This window comes from Bos taurus, chromosome 1 (genome assembly GCF_002263795.3).
Source record: "Bos taurus isolate L1 Dominette 01449 registration number 42190680 breed Hereford chromosome 1, ARS-UCD2.0, whole genome shotgun sequence".
Classification (NCBI taxonomy): domain Eukaryota; kingdom Metazoa; phylum Chordata; class Mammalia; order Artiodactyla; family Bovidae; genus Bos; species Bos taurus.
In genome coordinates this window covers 115,719,869-115,740,302 of record NC_037328.1, presented here as the reverse complement: position 1 = coordinate 115,740,302, position 20,434 = coordinate 115,719,869, and the positions used below count along the sequence as shown (strand labels likewise).

Here is a 20,434-nt window from a genome sequence, read left to right as displayed (position 1 = left end):
ATGAAACTGAACTAATATCATACTAGTTCTATTCTATCAATTGCTGTTTCCTTAAAGAAATTACTGGATCATATGCCAAATGACCTGAGTTCTGGCCCTGATATAAACTAATTCTGGGAACAAGAGAAGATCACTTTTACTCACAATACCGTTCATAGACGATTCCAAATTTTTGCATTTCATATGAGTAGAGGCACAGATGGCCTTTGTTGGACCTTGGAAATGTTATCTTTCCAAGGATGTTTCTCTAGTGAACTGCCTTGCAGGTCAGGAGAATCTTCCTCCAGAGCAGAGGGCAAGTTTATTTATTCTCCAGTATATTAAAGGTAGGGGCTTCTCAGGCGGCACTAGTGGTAAAGGACCCTGCTGCCAATCCAAGTGATATAAGAGATTTGGATTCAATCCCTGGATCAGGAAGATCCCTTGGAGGAGGGCATGGCAACCCACTTCAGTACTCTTGCCACAGAATCCCATGGACAGAAAAGCCTGGCGAGCTACAGTCCATGAAGTTGCAAAGAGTAGGACACGACTGAAGAGACTTAGCATGCATGCACATAACAAAGGTAATGTTTTCTTCTGGACATAAGTTGGGCAGGTTGCTCGCAACCCATTATAAAATAGTAGGGTTCTGTAAGCTTAGGGCTCCTCAGCCATCATGCAACTCATTGCCCCCAAGTGCACAGCACATGCCCCTCTTCAGCAATATGAAACTTAGGTCTGGTACTCTTGGTACTGTCTAGAAAGGCTACATGATGTAAACCTGAAGCTTGTGCTTCTTGGTGTGTTGTGAGTATTGAAATCTTGTCTTTCTGACAAGGGAGTGTTATGACTTCTGCCGGTTTCCATAATACAGTAGCAGATTAACTTGCTAACTTCCAAGCAGAGTAAAATCGTCACAGTTGTTAACACATCATATAATTTATCTTTAGAATAGAGGGAGTAGTCTATAAATGGGTTCAAATTTACGTTTTCATTCTTATTCAATACAGAAAAGGAGGAGTTTTGTTTCATGTCCTCAAGGGCTTACCATCTTTCTGAGGCTGAAATGTGTAAAGAAGTATTGCAGGCACTGCACCTTCAGCCCCAGTAGTCATGTCTATAACTTGGTTGGAAAGCTGAGTGGGTTGGAAGATGAGAGGAAAGAGCAACTTTCCTGAGGTCGTGTGTTTTTCTTGTTGCCTGGCAGAAAGGAAGAGAATGGAGATTGCTATCTGCCGTAACTAGGAAGACTAGGAAAGAAAAATAATACCCTAGGGAATGAAATCTGATCTCAGGGCTGAGAGGAACTACAAGAATTATTTTCATGAAAAACCACTGAAACACAGGAGCATAAGCAGAGATGTTCATGTCTCCAATGACAAAGCACAAAACAGGACTGGACAGATAAGAATCCTCCCTACTTCTGCACAGAACAGCCTTCTCCTCAGTACCAGGAGGCTCAGACTGGTACATCACAATATCCTCTAGAGCAACTGCATCTGAGCAGCCCTGGTGCTCAACGGCGACCAGCATCTACAGACGACACAGCAGTACCAGTGTCAGCCTGGAGGATAGACTGTGGGCGCCACTTGTAGAACCAGCTTCTAAATACACATGAAGTTATGTGTGCTTAGTCGTGTCCGACTCTATGTGACCCTATAGTCTGTAGCCTGCCAGGCTCCTCTCTCCATGGGGATTCTCCAGGCAAGAATACTGGAGTGGGTTGTCATGCCCTCCTCCAGAGGATCTTCCCAACCCAGAGATCAAACCCAGGTCTCCTACATTGCAGGCAGATTCTTTACCATCTGAGCCACCAGGGGAGCCCACACCTGAAGCTATTCTAAGTATTATTAATACTAGAAATGTTTGATGGATAATTCCCAGGGTACTGAGTTACTACTTGAGCAGGTTGGGATAAAACCCAAAACACTTTTGGTCATTATAATTCATTTGTACATGGTATCAGCAATTTATACCCATGACTAGTGAGACATGAGGAAACTCAGGGTACACAGTAAATACAGTGAAATATGGTGTGTTGTAACAATGTTCTGTTATAGAAACAGAACAGAAAATATTTGGGCTAGATCTTGAGGGATAAATAGGCTTTTGTTAAGTAGCCAAGAAAATAAGGAGAAAACTGTTGCAAAGGCATAAACCTTGGATTACAGATTTCAAATTGAACTTATAAATTTTAACTTGCAAGTACAAAATTATCAATATTTTCAAGATTGAATTATCAATACCTAACTGAGAAAAAAGAAAATATTCAAAAGGTACATTTTACATAGGTGCATACATGTGTGCTCAGACATTCAGTCGTGTCTGATTTTTTTGTGACCCCATGGATTTCAGCCCTTCAGGCTCCTCTGTCCATGTGATTATCCAGGCAAGAATATTGGAGTGGGTTACCATTTCCTCCTCCAGGGGATCTTCCAGATGCCGGGATTGAACCCATTACTTCTGCAGCTCCACTATTGGCAAGCAGATTCTTTACAACTGAACCACCTGGGAATCTCCTACATTTTACACATACAAAGCCAAATTTCTCACCTCAAAAGATTGTCTACAGTGGTAATACTCCATGCTTTGCAAACTCAATTTCTATTGGCAAAATACTCTTCAATTACATTCTTATAATTGAAGGAAGGATGTATAGTATCCTTCCCTACATATATAATATATACACATTCATTCTGGGACCACTTACTAATAAATACAGTCTTCAATTTTTTCCCCAAAATGCCATATATCACATTAATTTTTTATTTTTAAATTAGTGGTTAGTTAATAATTGATTTAAATAAATTGTAATTCTTTAAGGGTATAATTTCTTACCCATAAGCTATTCACCTCTATTTTCAACTTCTAATCATCAACCAAGGCCAATTAGGAGAGTTTGAAAGAATGAATATTTGAAGATTCCCATGTTTAGTCAAGGCTTCCTCAGTGACTTAGCTGGTAAAGAATCCACTTGCCAATGCAAGAGACACAAGAGGCATGGGTTCAATCCCTGGGTTGGGAAGATTCTCTGGAAAAAGAAATGGCAACATGCTCAACCATTCTTGGCTGGAAAATTCCATGAACAGAGGAGCCTGGTGGGCTACAGTCCATGGGGTCGCAAAGAGTCAGACTCAACTGAGCACACGCAGACACACATACACACAAAGCAATGGGAGAAATGTCTCTGAACAGTTTGTGCATTGTATTTAAGAGGGAGCATACTATGGATGAACAACACTTTGGTTGGGCTTTGTGGCTTTATGTCTCACACTTTTTTGTCTCATAGTGATTTTAAAAATCTAAGTAAGATACAGCCTAGGGAGGTGAGGCATTACTAAGTTTGAAAGTTTTAAAAGCTTTCTTTTGATTTTCAATATCTTCTTTGATCTTTTATTTGAGAATATGCAGCCTATTTTGCATATAGGTGTTACAACATTATTTCATAAGTAATACAATAAATTACATTGTTACAAATAATTTCAATATATTAAATCCCCCTGATCAATTTAAATAAAGAATTTTCTTTTCTAAAATGTGATATTACTTTAAACCTGTCTGAAACAAAATATCCAGCAGCATAAATATTTGTCTTTTTAGTGAGACCAGTTATCCATTACATCCAGTATTCCATCTCAGACATAGACATTGTATTTGTTTTACAACCAACCATTTCATTGCTCTCTATGAACCATAATTCAAGGTAAAATATGTGGAGAGGGTGTTAACAATATCTCCATTCCACCTGCTCTTCTGACCATGTGACTTTGACACTCCTCCCATTAACAGGTAAGGTAGATGTGTGTCTTGAATCTGGGCAAGCTCGTGAATACAGTGGAAGCAAGGCTATATGCTTTCTGAGCTAGATTTTTAAAAACCATACAGTCTGTGCCTCTTTCTTTTGAGATACTCACTCTTGGAATGAGATTACCATACTGTGAGGAAGCCTGAGCAGCCACATCAAGAGGTCCAGCTGAGGTTTCAGCTGACATTTAGCCTCCATACACCAGTCATGTGGATAAATGAGCTCTCAGACAATTTTTACTACTCTTAAGTCATTTCCAGCCTTGGAGCTTCCTAACTGAAAACTCAGACATGTAACAAGATGAAGTCATTCCAACCCAACCCATTAAAAATGTTTCTGACCCACAGAAATCATGAGCGTAATAAAATTTTTGTTTTATGCCACTAAATTTGAAATTGTTTATTATGTGCAGTCATAGTAATTGGAACAATATATTGTTTCTAAAATCCTAATTTCCTTTACTAACTCATGACCAATCAATCTGTATTATTGTGCATTAACACTTTTTCAATATTTGAATTTTTGGCTTATATGACATATACTAAAAGATATTGCTTTTTTTTTTTTTTTCATTTGACCTAAATTCCTTTTCATAGTCATGGCCAATTTTGGAGTAACCCTAAGTAAGAACATTCAGAACAGAAAGAACTGCAAGTACAGAAACCTGAACTTTTGGAGAGTTTGAGGAACTGAAAACAGATATGTCTGGAGTGAGGGGAGTGAAGAAAAGAATAGCAACTTGATGTCAGAGACAACTCATCTTGGAAATCAAGATGCTGTGCATGCATGCCTGCTCAGTTGTTGTCCAACTCTTTGTGATCCCATAGTCTGTAGTCCACCAATATCCTCTGTCCATGAAATTTTCCAGGCAAGAATACTGGAGTAGGTTGCCATTTCCTCCTCCAGGAGATCTTCCCGACCAAGGGATTGAACACACATCTCTTGTGTCTCCTGAATTGGCAGGCAGATTCCTTACCACTAGTGCTACCTGGGAAGAGGATGCAAGATGAGGAGCTTGCATTTTATTCTAAACTCTAGGTTTTACATGTGCCCTGATTCACATTTTATAAGATCACGGATGCAACAGGGAGTGGCTTTTAGCCTTCAGCAGAAGCAGAGTGACCAATAAGGGAGCTGAGGCAGGAGTTCAGGCAAGAGATGAGGATCTGAGGAAGGTTAGTAGCAGCAGAGCTGGAGTAAAGGACACATGTTTGGGTAGATTTTGGAGATAGAAATGACCAGAATATTATAACCAAAAGTGGTGTTCGACCACTCACCATTCAAAAGCCATTAAAGAGGCCATGTTGGTGGAAAGGAAAGTTTGCTTTATTTTGGGTGCTGGCAACATGGGGGAAGGACAGTCAAGGGCAACAGTTTTTATAGGCTGAGGGAGGGGGGCTACAAGCAGAAATAGCACAGTCAGCTCTGACCATTACCTTGAACTTGGTCATCAGTGATCTGACCAGCATCATCTTGATTGTTTTAAGGACAGTTAGTTTCAGTTCCAGAGTCAGCTTGTTCCCATTTCCTTGAAGCCAGTTCTCAGAATTGCAGCAGCTTATGTCATGACTCCAGTGTGGTCATCATGTAGTTAACATCTTCCACCTGGTGGGGGTTTCAGCAGCTGTAAGACAGCTCACAGCATATGGCTCAGAATATTATCTATAGTCCTTGAGAAGGAACTAAAAGTCCATGACTCTGCTTAATGACTACATTATTATTATTATTTGGTTTCCTTTGACTGTTTTCCTTTGTTTCTGTATGTTCTCACTTCTCTGATTAAACTTATTCTTTGACTAAAGTATTTCCACAGACAAAGGCAGGCTGAGATCATGGGGCGGGGTGGGGGGCGGGTGGCAAGGATCATAAGTTCCTGCTCTGTCTCAATGTTGTATTTCATGACTGAGTTTGAGACAAGGAAATGAATTAAGGATTACACCTAGTTATATGGCTAGAAAAATTGAATGGACTGGGAGGAAAGAAATGAAATTTGGGAAAGCATATCACAAAGGAAGAACTTTGAGGTAGGTGTAATCAGTAGTTGTTTCAACTCTTCTTCTCAGTTCTGCATTTAAGTCCTAATGAAAAACAAGCAAGCAAACAGACAAGCTTTATGATACAAGCTAGTGGGTTGATCTGATCAAAGACCAGTCCATGAAAAAATGAAGAAAACTTACTTTTTAATCTAATAATCATTTTAGAACCTGTGGCATTTTTCCAAACAGGCTTTATTTATTTTTCTCGTTTCTCTGCCTGACATATATAGGCTTGATGAGTAGACCAAGTTTTAATTCAAAATGGTTTTGTTCCAGTATTATCTGTTTTATGGCTCAGTTTTCAACTGGACTTCCTCTCTCTACCACAAATGGTAGAATGAATAAAATGTGTATAATGTACAATATTCTTAGAAAAAATAGAAATACAAATTTGTCAAGGCTGATTACCTATCAAAAGTCTTTGACAGATTTGGAACAGTCTTGAAAAGGAGTGTTTGAAGTTGCTGAGGTCAGAAACTCTGGCCAGGTAATAAAGTTATAAACAGTGAGGAGCTATTTTTCAGTATCAGTGAATAGAATATGGGTAACTCATAAACAGGAGCCTCCCCTCTAAAGAATTTTATTCTTGGCATTCTTTGCTTGGAAAAACTAGACACTTAGGGGTGTGTCCTTAAAAATACTAAAATCTTCCATTTGTGGAAGGTTTCATAGTTTTAGCTGCAAATAATTATTGTAAGTGGAGGGGAAAATATGTGCATGTGTAGTTCTCATTGATGTTTAAAAAATAAAGCAAAATAAAACCAATTAAAACTAGTAATACTGGTGAGATCTAAGTGTTTCTTTCTCTTTCTACAAACAATATTGACACACTTTGTCTAAAAGGAAGATAATTTAAGGCTACTCTTTCCTTACATGGTTCAATTGTAAGAAAAAGAATTCACTCTTAACAGTTGATCAGGAAACAGTGCCCTCAGCTTGTTAGTGGATTAGGACTGACCAGGGTAGTCGGTTGACAAATGCATTCAAGCAAGCGATTATAGTGTTGATTGTTTTACAAACAAACTATTTCAACTTTGACCCTACGTGGTGTGTATGTGTGCATTTGTGTTTGTACTCACATATATGCAGGCAAATGCACAGGCACATAAAATTGATATGAGTTTTAGACGTCAATACAACATGGCCACATAACTATTGGGGAATTGAAAAGCATTTTTCCCTAGCCTTGTCTCTCTTCCCACTTTGGATTATGCGTTTCCACCACTAGACTATAAACTGCTGCAGGCCAAAACTTACTTACCTTAACACTTAGCTTAGGTTAATACCTAACACATACTGGTAAACATTTCTCAAAATGAATGTAATTGCTTTTTCCATCCACTGCCTTTATTTTATATTCTTTCACACATCTTGCAACAACAGTCTTCTCTCATTCATTATTTATCCCTGCTTTTGGTCAACATCCTTCTCATTCTACTCAAGCTGTCTACATCTAAAAAAAAGTGAACAGTAATCATTTGTTTGCTTAATTCAATAGCTTCTTATTAGTCCTCATCCTGTTTGGCCTCTCTGCAATACTTAGCAGAGCTATCCACACCTCATATTTGAAATTCCTTTGGCTTTTACAGACCTACTTCCTTTTCCTCTTCCTATCTACAAAATCTCTCCCTCTGTGTTTACTATTAATTTGAGTAGTTAGGCAGTTTTTGCCATCAGGCCTATTCTCTTTTCAGTCCACCTGCTCTTTCCTGACATCTTCATCCACTCCTAGGGCTTCAGCTTCCAAATCTCTTTCGATGATGTCTAAATCTATGTGCAGTTCTTGACATTATGTTCTGAATATTTTTCTTTGCATACTGAATGACTCCATTCAGACTTAGTATAATTCAACTTTAGCTTAAAAGCAAGTAACAATGACAACAACGACAGAAATGGACTCTGGCCAGCTTAGTCAAGAACAAAGACAGGGAGGCTTACTAGAGTGATAGAATTCCAAGTGCCTAAGAGATGGAATGCATGACTGCCACAGGAGACCAAAGGCCTGAGGGGAAGTCAAGAACATTCTCCTCTCCCTTGTACCACTCTCTGAGTGTCTATTCATGGCTTCTCTCACATTGGCAACTAACTTACTGTATTTTTTTACTTGTTGGAATGTGATAACTAATAGTCACCAAATTTACATATCCTCATTTTCAGACATTCAGAGAGGGACCAACTTTGCTTTTTCTGTTTCAATTTAGTAACTGAAGGAAGGAGTCTTAGTGGCCCATTCTTGGAAGGTGTTATCCTCCAACCAGTTCATTCTAGTCACAGGAAATGCCACTTGTACAAATGATGGTGCTTCAAACCCATGTGAATGGACATGAGACAAGACTGAAGAACAGGAGTTGAGTGAAGAGAAAAGATATGCTTGGCTCGAATAAATAATGGGTTTCCATTACATTGTCCCATGGGCACATTAAACTCTTGGGCCAAACTCATGGTTATCCACCAACCCAGCCTCACTTCCTGAAAGAGAGAGACCTCCATATCCTCTCTGCCTATATTCAAGCATTTTCTAGTCTGACACCCAGCTGTCTCATGGCTTCATATTTCCCAGCATTACTATCACTGTCCTCTCACAGCTTCTCATCACCTACCTCCTCTTTGGTCTCTGTGACTCTATCATTTGCTTCTCCAATATTTTTTCCATTCTAGACTAGCAAACTATGCTATGTCACTTCCATATTTAAAAATCATCACAGCCTGTAGAATAAAACACAAATAGCCCAGATTAATGCCTGGTCCCTCTTCATTCATAGAATCCCATCACTATTCATAGGTGTCCTTTACTCAGTCTCATAAACTATGTTATTTACTCCATCTTTTAGACTTTTGTATATGACAGTTTCTGACCCTGAAATTGCCTTACTTTCTTGTTTATTTGGCAAAATCTTTCTCATCCTTCTGGATTTACCTCAAGACCCAATTCAAATATCATCCTCTCTGAGAAGGCTGTATTGACATTTCACATTACCAAGGAAATAATCTTACCCACCTGAACTTAGTACAGTATTTTTAGCATCTCTTAGTTTTTCAATGATTTATTGGTTTTATGCATTAGCATTTGGACAATCTAATGTATTTTATATTTTCCTCTCTCCTTTAGAACTTCCATAGAGTCTAGTGTGGGAAAAGAATAAATGAATATTCATGAGTAAAAAATAAGAATATTTTCATTACCAACCATGCATTTTAAATGGGCTCCTCTTTGGTATGTAAATTTTTAAATTGTGAGGAATCTGTTTTCAGTAGTATATCTTATACAAAATTATTCAACTTAAAAATTGCTACTGAATTCTCCCTGTGTGATCTATGGCACTGCTGAAATAATGCCACCACCAAGCAATTTACTGTGTACAGCTGAGAATGACACTTAAAAAACAATATTACAAGTCAGATTATATGTGCTAGAGGTACAGAAAAGTGACTATAGGAAAGAAAAAGAGAAAGAAAAGATTAATTTTGGGTGGAAACTAGCTTTACAAATGAAACCAGAGGGCACATAGTCTCAAATGGCACCCAAAATAGTCAATTAAATGAACACTATGTTGTTTTTTTTAAAAAATCTCCATAAATGTGGTATATAGTGTACAAATTCTCTTTTCTAACTACTAAATTATTTTTGTTAATTTACAACCACAGTCATGATTTATAATGCCCATAAAAACCAACATAAAACAAACATTCTCAAACACACAAACACTCACACATACGTGATTGCCAAAGGTGGTAATTTCATTGGCTGAGCTTTCAGCTCTACATTTGAGTTAAAGGCAAAGATTAACATGTGCTAACGTGAGGGTTTGCTAAGGCTTAACTATGGGTGTTAGATTTCCTATATAAAGCAGTAAGTCAAATACTAAGCCAAGACAAAAGTGTTTGTTCTTCACTTAAGCTTCCAACCCCAGGCATCTTGTATTTAAGAGCAAGCTTAAAGGCAAGCCTTTGGAGAATACAGCATAATGTTGGCAAGCAAGTCATTCCCAATTAAGCAAACTAAATCTTGAGAACAAAACTATAATAAATGGTCAGAGAATTTAAGGGAACAAAGCTCAATGTGTGATGATGTCTTGTTTTTCTCAGTTCATCGCTTTCTTCCCTGTCCCTCTCATTAAGAATTGGCATTAAATGCTCTGATTAGATGAGAAGTGCACAGAGGATTTAGGTCTGTTCTAAGAGCACTTGCCTCCTTGGTTTTGGTAAGAGCTGTCCGAATGAGCAGTCCTTGTGATTTTAGGAAAGATTAAGGAAAGTCTAGTGATGACTTCAACTACCCAAGGCCTAACACACATATCAATTGATGTGAATACTTCAGAATAGAGAAAATAGGATCTTCACATTTATCCCACAGGTTAGTTGGCTTGACTTGAAAATTTTTTAATTTTACTTTAAAAGAACAAAAAAATGCACCTTTTCAGGCTGTCACAATTGGCTACCAAAATAAATAATTCCACTAGATGATTGATTTTTCTCTCAAACATTTGCTAAATGCCACTTCAATTTCTTATTCAAATTCCTGATTGTTGGGGTCTATTATTTTCGTTTGTATTATTTTGAAAACGCATTTTTAGTTCCTGCATAATGAATGAGTGACTAATAATATACAGATATATTCCAAAATGTTTTTATTCTCAATTATTCATGACATCTATTTCCTATGCATCTGGCGGCATAAAGAGCTCTGGGGAACAAAATGACCTTTTCATCCATGACCAGTAAAAGACAGAAAAGCATTTCTATAAGTAATCTCTCTATTGATCAGGGATCTCTCAAGGATTATCTGAGATGAATGATTGTTATTTGGCCAGTACATATTAGTACAGCATAGTGTTCAGTATCGGTTTTGATTACTCAGTGCCCCACTGGGTAATCTAATAGATCTAGATAGGTATACATTTATGCCAGTTATTTGTCTCACATTATATTGTACCTTTTCATTTTTTTAAATAAATTCAGTTTCAAGGCTAACTGAAAGAACATTTGGAAGTAATACCCTTTTCACTATGGGCACAAGAGCTTTCATATTTTGTACCTGCTTCTCTACTCTGCCCCATGGTCTCAGCCACCCTATCGTTCTGATAAGCACTCTTCCCCCATCAATTCTCAGAAGCAGACTTCTATTGTAATTTGTTTTACTTAATCTGTTTAAAAACCTTAATACACTTTTTATATTTCCCATTTGAAAAAATTATACACCTGCTACCTTCAAAGAAGAAGATCCAAGTGCCAGGCAAGGCCGTATGTTTGGTTACTTATTCAATACATGTATGTTGAGGGTCTGCTCTGAACCAGGAGCAACTAGAAATATGATAGGTTGAAAGAAACATGTTGAGACCTACCAGCTGGATTATGGCAGAATCTTGAGTTATTAAGCTCACACTCTTCCTCTAATAGGAGATCTGACTGGCCTATTTTGGGAAATCAGGAAATGGCGACTATAATCCTGCCAGCATAATTTTCAAGTTTAAGATATATATTTTTCCCCTTCCCTTTTATATCTCTTCATAGGATGGTAAGTCTGACAGCAGCCTATTACATCATTTCTCAATGCAGTGCTTTATCTTATGCTAACCCTTACTTAGATACAAAACCATTCTGCAATTCATTAATAAAAAGCACCCAGAATATGAATTCTCACAGTAGAATCATCAATATCATCCCTACTTTATAGATGAAGTCACTCACAACCCAAAGTCTTATAACCTTAACAGGATCTTACATCTGTTAGCAGCAGATGTGACTTTCCTATACTAATTCTGTCAAAGACTTGAATTCATCAGGATTAATATTCAAGCATCATTTTTCTGGTATTTTAATTCACATTAATTAAGCTTTTATTAATTGATTGATTAAAGTGACACTGATTAGTTTACCTTTTCATTGTTAGCATAAGTTTCATTCATTTGTATAAATTTATCCCATTCCTAGGACTGCATGGTCACCATGCTCTAATATTCAAGGGAATGATATTTATTTCCTTTGTATACTCCATGTTCATAATACTTCTAATCTAGATATAAACAGATATGTGCACTTCTATATGATGGGGCTCAGAGAAAACAAGATTGAATGAAAACTTGATAAATAAAAATTCTGTATCCATTCTCCAAAATTTTGATCTTAATAATCTCTATTTTAAACAATGATAAGCAAAATGACTGATGTCAAATATTTAATTTTCTTCCAGAACTAGAATTTTAAAACTTGCAGGCTATTTCTGGATGAATGCTGGTTCCTGTTGCTTACCAGACTACTTGAATGTATTCTTTATGCCACCTACTTTTGTTTTATTAATGACTTACTATCCTTTTGCCAGAAAATGTAATGCTTTATATTAGAGGAACAAACAGAAGAGGAACTAGTTTCAACAACCATTTATTATTGCTCAAACGTTATAATTAACCATACTCCATTTATTCTCATACATAAACATAATAGAAAGAACAGCTAATGACACCTCAAATGAACAAATAATTCAAAACAGCACCTAATAATTTATGGGTACAAGTAGCTTAACTAAAAGGCAAACAGCATCTAGTGCTCACTCAAAAACATTTAGCCTCTGGATTGTACAGAAGGAGCGCTAACGGAAAGAGGAAATACAAGCAATTATATTGTAGGTCTCTGGTTTTGATTTCAATAGGCTTTAATTTTTAGAGCAGTTTTTAGGTTCCTAGCAAACTTGAGCAGAAGATAGAAAGATTTCCTGTGTACTCCTTGCCTCATAACTGCATAGTCTCCCACCATCTCCTACATTTGTTACAATTAATGAACCTACATTGACATATCTTTTGCATGCTAGGTTGCTTCAGTCATGACTGACTCTTTGCAACCCTATAGACCATAGCCTGCCAGTTTCCTTTGTCCATGGGATTCTCCAGGCATGAATACTGGAATGGGTTACCATGCCCTTCTCCAGGGGATCTTCCTGATCCAGGGATAGAACCTGAGTCTCTTATGTCTCCTGCATTAGCAGGCAGGTTCGTTACCACTAGCGCCACCTGGGAAGCCCACACTGACATATGATTATCCCTCAAAGTTCATAATTTACATTAGGGTTCACTCTTTGTGTTGTACATTCTATTGGTTCAGCCTAATGTATGATGACCTGTATCTATCTTTATAGTATTATCAGAGTATTTTCACTGCCCTAAAAATCATGTTCAACCCATCTATCCCTCCCCACATAGCATGAAACTTTTCATAATGGCTTCTTTCACTTCACAAGTATGCATCTAAGTTTACTTCATGTCTTTTCATATCTTGACAGGGCAGCTCTGTTTTGCACCAAATGTTTTCCACTGTCTGGGTGCACTATGGGTTTATTTATCCATTTACCAACTAAAGAACATCTTTGTTGCTTCCAAGAACAATTACCAATAAAGCTTCTGTGAAACATTCCCGTGCAGGTTTTTACATGGACATAAGTTTTCATAACCCTTGGGTGAATATTAAAGAGCATAATTTCTGGGTAGGATTGTTTTCTAATCAATGGGATTAAGATGCTAAGTAGGAAAAAGACTCAGTATTCAAAAGCATCCTTCTTCATTGATAATAAAATTTGGGGGAAAATGTGTTGTCTTTCAATTCTCAAGTCATCTGCCTGAAAGTCATAAGTACTGATCATAGCCAAGACTATCTGCCGGAGTTTGCCACCTGCTATTTTTCTATAGAGCTCTGCACACAGCCCACAAGTCATACTTCTGGTATGGCACTTCCTGAAAACTCTACTTGTTGAGGATTACATTCTATGTTTCTTCCCTTTCCCATGTCATCTATGTATGTAACAAGGAGACCAAAATGTGCACTTTTAGAATTACTAGGGCAGTAAACACTGTTCTTCTCCAATACAATTATCACTATGTTAAACCCCTAAAGAAATACTTTAATTAGTGTTTTAAAGATAGAAAAATAAAACTGTTCTTGCACCAAAAAATTTAATTATATAACCTTTTAATTTATAATAAAATCAAATAATTAATTATTAACTAAGTGATTATTTAATTTATAATAAAAATAGTGACATGTTTGCAAATATAAAATTTATGTACCTACAAAATGCAGCTTTTAGTTTGTATGAGATTCTGCCTATTTGATGAAATGATTAAGGAGAAATAAAACAGGAAGTTTTAAAAAACTTCTCTAGGGTAATAGAGATGATTATATTTATATTTTGCCTTTTAATTTGAGACTATTTACATCTGAATTGGAGTTGTTGTTGTTCAGTCATTTAGTCATGTCTGACTCTTTGCCACCCCAAGGGCTGTGGCATGACAGGCCTCCCTTTCCTTCACTATCTCCGGAGTTTGCTCAATTCATATCCATTGAGTCAAGGATGCCAGCCAACTATTTCATTCTCTGTCACACCCTTCGCCACCTGCCTTCAATCTGTTCCAATGAGTTGTCTCTTCATACCAGGTGCCCAAAGTACTGGGGCTTCAACTTCAGCATCAGTCCTTCCAATGAACATTCAGGATTGATTTCCCTTAGGATTTATTGGTTTGATCTCCTTGCAATCCAATGGAATTTCAAGATTCTTCAACACAACAGTTCGAAAGCATCAATTCTTTGGCACTCAGCCTTCTTTATGGTCCAACTCTCACATCTGTACAGGACTACTGGAAAAACCATAGCTTCGACTATACAGACCTTTGTTGGAAAAATGATGCCTCTGCCTTTTAAAACCCTGTCTAGGTTTGTAATTGCTTTTCTTCCAAGGAGCAAGCATCTTTTAATTTCATGGTTGCAGTCACCATCCACAGAGATTTTGGAGCTCAAGGAAATAAAATCTGTGACTATTTCTATTTTTCCCAGTCTATTTGCCATGAAGTGATGGAACCAGATGCCATGATCTTAGATTTCTGAATGTTTAGTTTTAAGTCAGTTTTTTTCACTCTTCTCTTTTACCTTCATCAAGAAGCTCTTTAGTTCCTCTTTGTTTTCAGTCATTAGGGTGGTATCATCTGCATATCTGAGGTTGCTGATATTTCTCCCAGCCATCTTAATTCCAGCTTGTGATTCATCCAGCCCAGCATTTCACATGATATACTCTGCATACAAATTAAACAAGCAGGGTGCCAATATACAGCTTTGATGTACTCATTTTCCAATTTTGAACTAGTCCATTGTTCCATATCCAGTTCTAACTGTTGCTTCTTGACCTGCATATAGGTTTCTCAGAAGGCAGGTAAGGTGGTCTGGTATTCCCATCTCTTAAAGAATTTGTTGTGATCCACACAGAGGCTTTAGTGTAGTCAATGAAGCAGAAGTAGATGTTTTTCTGGCATTCTCTTGCTTTCTTGATGATCCAACAGATGTTGGCAATTTCATCTCTTGTACTTCTGCCTTTTCTAAACCCAGCTTGAACATCTGGATGTTCTCAGTGCATATACTGTTGAGGCCTAGCTTGAATGATTTTGAGCATTGCCTTGCTAGCTCATTAAATGAGTGCAATTGTGCACAGTCTGAACATTCTTTGTCACTGTCTTTATTTGGGATGGGAAAACTGATCTTTTCCAGTCCTATGGCCTCTGCTGAGTTTTCCAAATTTGTTGACATATTGAGTGCAGCACTTTAACAGCATTGTCTTTTGGGATTTTAAATAGCTCAGCTGGAATTCTATCACCTCCACTAGCTTTGCTTGTAGTAATGCTTCTTAAAGCCCAATTAACTTCACACTCCATGATGTCTGGCTCTGGGTGAGTGACCACTCCATTATGATTATCCAGGTCATTAAAATCTGGTTTGCATAGTTCTTCTGTGTTTTATTGTCACCTGTTCTTAATCTCTTGTGCTTCTGTTAGGTCCTTGCTATTTCTATCCTTTATTGTTCTCATCTTTGTATAAAATATTCTCTTATATCTCTAATTTTCTTGAAGAGATCTCTCATCTTTCCCATTCTATTGTTTTTATTACCTTAAAATTCAGCTAACTTTGGTTCAATGATGCAAAGTCAAAGTTAAAAACATATTTTTTTCTGAGTGATGCATTTAAAGATTACCCCAAAAGATATTTTAGCAGAAACACAGTTAAATCTCATAAGGAATTAATACAAATTTATCTATTCTGACATTATAATTTAGTGGAGCAGGAGGAGAATGGGACGACAGAGGATGAGATGGCTGGATGGCATCACCAACTCAATGGACATGAGTTTGAGTGAACTCCGGGTGTTGGTGATGGACAGGGAGGCCTGGTGTGCTGCGATTCATGGTGTCGCAAAGAGTCGGACACGGCTGAGCAACTGAACTGAACTGAAGGTCATAAACTAACACTTCTTTAAATTATTATTTAAATTACTTAATTATCTTTTCCTTTAAGGATCTATTTAAATGTATCCTTCTCACTGCAATAGATGAAGCCACATAATTCTTATTCCCAAAAATGTCATTTCACTGCACAACAGAAGTGAAATGCCAGAAAGACTCCTCCCCCACACACATACACACACAAATAGCTAAATATTGTACAACTTTTTAAATGTAGTTATGCATCTAATGGCAAAGTGATAGGTGATGGTGATCAAGATGACATATGTAGAAAAAGTTTAAAATTGTGAAATAACAATTAACGAGCTTTATTATTCAACTCTTGAAAGAATGTTGAAATTTTTAACAGCAAAGAGAAATCTACTTGAAAAAATCTTTTCTTTTTAGCATTGACTTTGACTGTGAAAAATTGTCAATTACTTTAATGTCTTCAAGGAACACTGTTCAAAACATTAAATTATCAAATATATCATTAAATAAGAAATTTTTAGAGAAAAAAATTCTACCCATCTTGTTGCAGTCCTTTAATGGACCGGAACCTGGTGGTCTGGAATAGACGAGAAGAAAGTGAAAGAGAGAAAGAAGCTAGTATTTCCTGGTTTACAAAGAGAACCAATAAAACCCTAGAACAGGGCTTGCACTGCTCACTAAGGTACAGGGCGTTCTCTCAAGGAAGTCTTGAAAGCCCGGGCAGGAGAGTGAGCTTGGCGGGTTTCCACTCTACAGAGAATTAGGCAGAGGGGGAGAGAGAGAAAGACATAGGGACCCAAGTCTCTGGTGGAGCAAGGATGCTTTAATGATCTTTCTGTGGGTATATATAGGCTGTGATACAAGGAATTTCTTTCAACAATGATAAAGATTAGAAAACCAAACATACAACAACTGTTATCAAGGAAACAAGGAATTAGCAATGGTCGTAAGGTCAGAAGACAATCCATATCTCAAGAAAGAGGGTCATGACTAAGCAGTTTTGTCATAAGGACAGTGTTTACTGAAGGAAATCCATGCATGTGTTTCATCCCATGACCTCAGTCCTGGGAGCAGCGTGCCACTCCACTCGTTCCTGATACCAGGAACTGAGAAGGAACAGAGGATTTATGAGAGACAGAAAACAGCACACAGGAATCCTCCTGTTAAACATTCCCTGACACCATCTAAACACTGTATATATTCAATTTCAATTTGCATAGTGAAATACACTGAAATTCTAACCTTCAGTATGATGTATTAGAAAGATGGCTTATGGAAAGTAATTAGGTCATGAGGGTAGAACTTTCATGAATGGAATAGTATCCTTATAAATGAGACATCAGAAACTTCTTACCCCTTTTTCACTATGTGAGAATTCAACCCTCTGCAACCTTCTTAAAGAGAACCCTCACCAAAATTTGACCATGCTGGCACCTTGATCTCAGACTTCCAGCACCGGAAATTTAAGAAATAAATTATGTTGTTTAAAAGCCACCCAGTCTACAATTCTTTGTTATTGCAACCCAAATTAACTAAGACATCGTGATATGTTATTTCTACTTCATAAAAAGAAAAACTATTGCTTATTGAAATCACCTATCCCACTAAATTCTCTTATTTTGTCTTATAGTTTACCAGGTATTTTTCTTAGAGATTCTAGCTATGTAATCATACTTCCTGCAAATAATTTTAATTATATTATATTTTCTCCTTTCCACTTTTATACTACTCTTCTCTTTTCTAATTAAGTTGAACATTCTACCAGAACAACATTAAATTTCTTGGTGATATTGATGTAAGTACCTTTTAACAATTAAGCTTGACTCAATATTTCTTATTTATACATTTTTGCTATTTTAAGAAAATAGTAATTTTTGTTAATTAAAAGTTTATACCAACAAGATGGTTGAATTTTATCAAATTCCTTTTTAGTTGCTAACTTTGATGGGAGATACTGAAGAAAATTAATCAATTTCTAAATATTCTCCCCCAGGAGCAAAGCCAACTGCCATGTTCTGCCCACCGTCTGCCACAAGAATGGGGTGCTGCTCCAGGACCTTGCTTTGGATTTCTGTTTGCTCCAGTGTTGTGCTGAGACTTCTCCACTGAATTCCTGGATTCCTACAATGAGACAAGCCTTGAGCCTTTGGAGTAGTAGCACTGACTCCAAGACCCTAGATTACCAGACAACTAACCCTCAGATCAGATCAGATCAGATCAGTCGCTCAGTCGTGTCCAACTCTTTGCAACCTCATGAATAGCATCACGACAGGTCTCCCTGTCCATCACCAACTCCCGGAGTTCACTGAGACTCACATCCATTGAGTCAGTGATACCATCCAGCCATCTCGTCCTCTGTCGTCCCCTTCTCGTCCTGCCCCCAATCCCTCCCAGCATCAGAGTCTTTTCCAATGAGTCAACTCTTCCCATGAGGTGGCCAAAGTACTGGAGTTTCAGCTTTAGCATCATTCCTTCCAAAGAAATCCCAGGGCTGATCTCCTTCAGAATGGACTGGTTGGATCTCCTTGCAGTCCATGGGACTCTCAAAAGTCTTGTCCAACACCACAGTTCAAAAGCATCAATTCTTTGGCACTCAGCTTTCTTCACAGTCCAACTCTCACATCCATACATGACCACTGGAAAAACCATAGCCTTGACTAGACAAACCTTTGTTGGCAAAGTAATGTCTCTGCTTTTGAATATGCTATCTAGGTTGGTCATAACTCTCCTTCCAAGGAGTAAGCGTCTTTTAATTTCATGGCTGCAGTCACCATCTGTAGTGATTTTGGAGCCCAGAAAAATAAAGTCAGCCACTGTTTGCCCCATCTATTTCCCATGAAGTGATGGGACCAGATGCCATGATCTTCGTTTTCTGAATGTTGAGCTTTAAGCCAACTTTTTCACTCTCCTCTTTCACTTTCATCAAGAGGCTTTTTAGTTCCTCTTCACTTTCTGCCATAATGGTGGTGTCATCTACATATCTGAAGTTATTGATATTTCTCCCGGCAATCTTGATTCCAACTTTTGTTTCTTCCAGTCCAGCGTTTCTCATGATGTACTCTGCATAGAAGTTAAATAAACAGGGTGGCAATATACAGCCTTGATGAACTCCTTTTCCTATTTAACCCTAGGGAGTATCAAATAGTGAGAATTCACACAAAGGAAACCACTTGAATACAAGACACAGCACCACCTAACCACCAGTAGCACCCTGTGCAGGATGCCTCATCTAAACAACAAACAAAACAAAAATACAAACCCAATTATCAGCAGACAGGATTACCACCTCACTCAGCCTTGCCCATCAGAGGAAAAACAGACAAACTAACACTCAGCACAAATCTCACCCTATAGGAAGCTTACACAAACCACTGGACCAACCTTAGAAGGGCAGAAACCAAAAAGAAGAAAGAATTGAACCTCGAAGCCTGGTAAATGCTATGCTATGCTATGCTATGCCATGCTAAGTTGCTTCAGTCATGTCTGACTCTGTGCGACCCCATAGATGGCAGCCCACCAGGCTCCCCCATCCCTGGGATTCTCCAGGCAAGAACACTGGAGTGGGTTGCCATTTCCTTCTCCAATGCATGAAAGTGAAAAGTGAAAGTGAAGTCACTCAGTCGTGTCTGACTCCTAGCGACCCCATGGACTGCAGCCTACCAGGCTCCTCCATCCATGGGATTCTCCAGGCAAGAGTACTGGAGTGGGGTGCCATTGCATTCTCTGTGAAGCCTGGTAAAAGGAGACCTCAAACACAATAAGTAAAAGAAAAGAAAAGGCATAGAAATACTACACAAATGAAGGAACAAACTAGAAACACAGAAGTCCAAATAAATGAAGAGGAAATAGGCACACTACCTGAAAAACTACCTGAAAAAGAATTCAGAATAATGATGGTAAAGATGATCAAAAACCTTGAAAACAAAAAGGAGAAAATGCAAGAATCAATCAACAAAGACCTAGAAGAATTAAAAAATAAATATACAGAGACAAACAGCACAATTACTGAAATTAAAAATACTCTAGAAGGAATCAATAGCAAAATATCTGAAGCAGAAAAACAAATCAGTGGGCTGGAAGATAAAATGGTGGAAATAACTTCTAAAGAGCAGAATAAAGTAAGAAGAATGAAAGAACTGAGGATAGTCTCAGAGACCTCTGGGGCAATATCAAATGCACCAACATTTGAACTATAGGGGTCCCAGAAGAAGAAGAGAAAAAGAAAGGATGTGAGAAATTTTTTGAAGAGATTATAGTTGAAAATTCCCCCCAACATGCAAAAGGAAATAGTCAATCAAGTCCAAGAGGCACAAAGAGTCCCAAACAGGATAAACCCAAGGGGAAACACGCCAAGACACATAATAATCAAACTA

At 37.7% G+C, this 20,434-nt stretch overlaps 1 long non-coding RNA gene across 1 annotated transcript; it reads left to right on the top strand.

The window, feature by feature from the left end:
• Positions 1-5,626: 5,626 nt before the first annotated feature.
• LOC132345821 (uncharacterized) lies at positions 5,627-19,156 on the top strand. Its single transcript, XR_009495401.1, has 3 exons — positions 5,627-5,808; positions 15,906-16,082; positions 18,055-19,156. It is a non-coding gene; the product is annotated as an uncharacterized lncRNA (long non-coding RNA).
• The last annotated feature ends 1,278 nt before the right edge of the window (positions 19,157-20,434 follow it).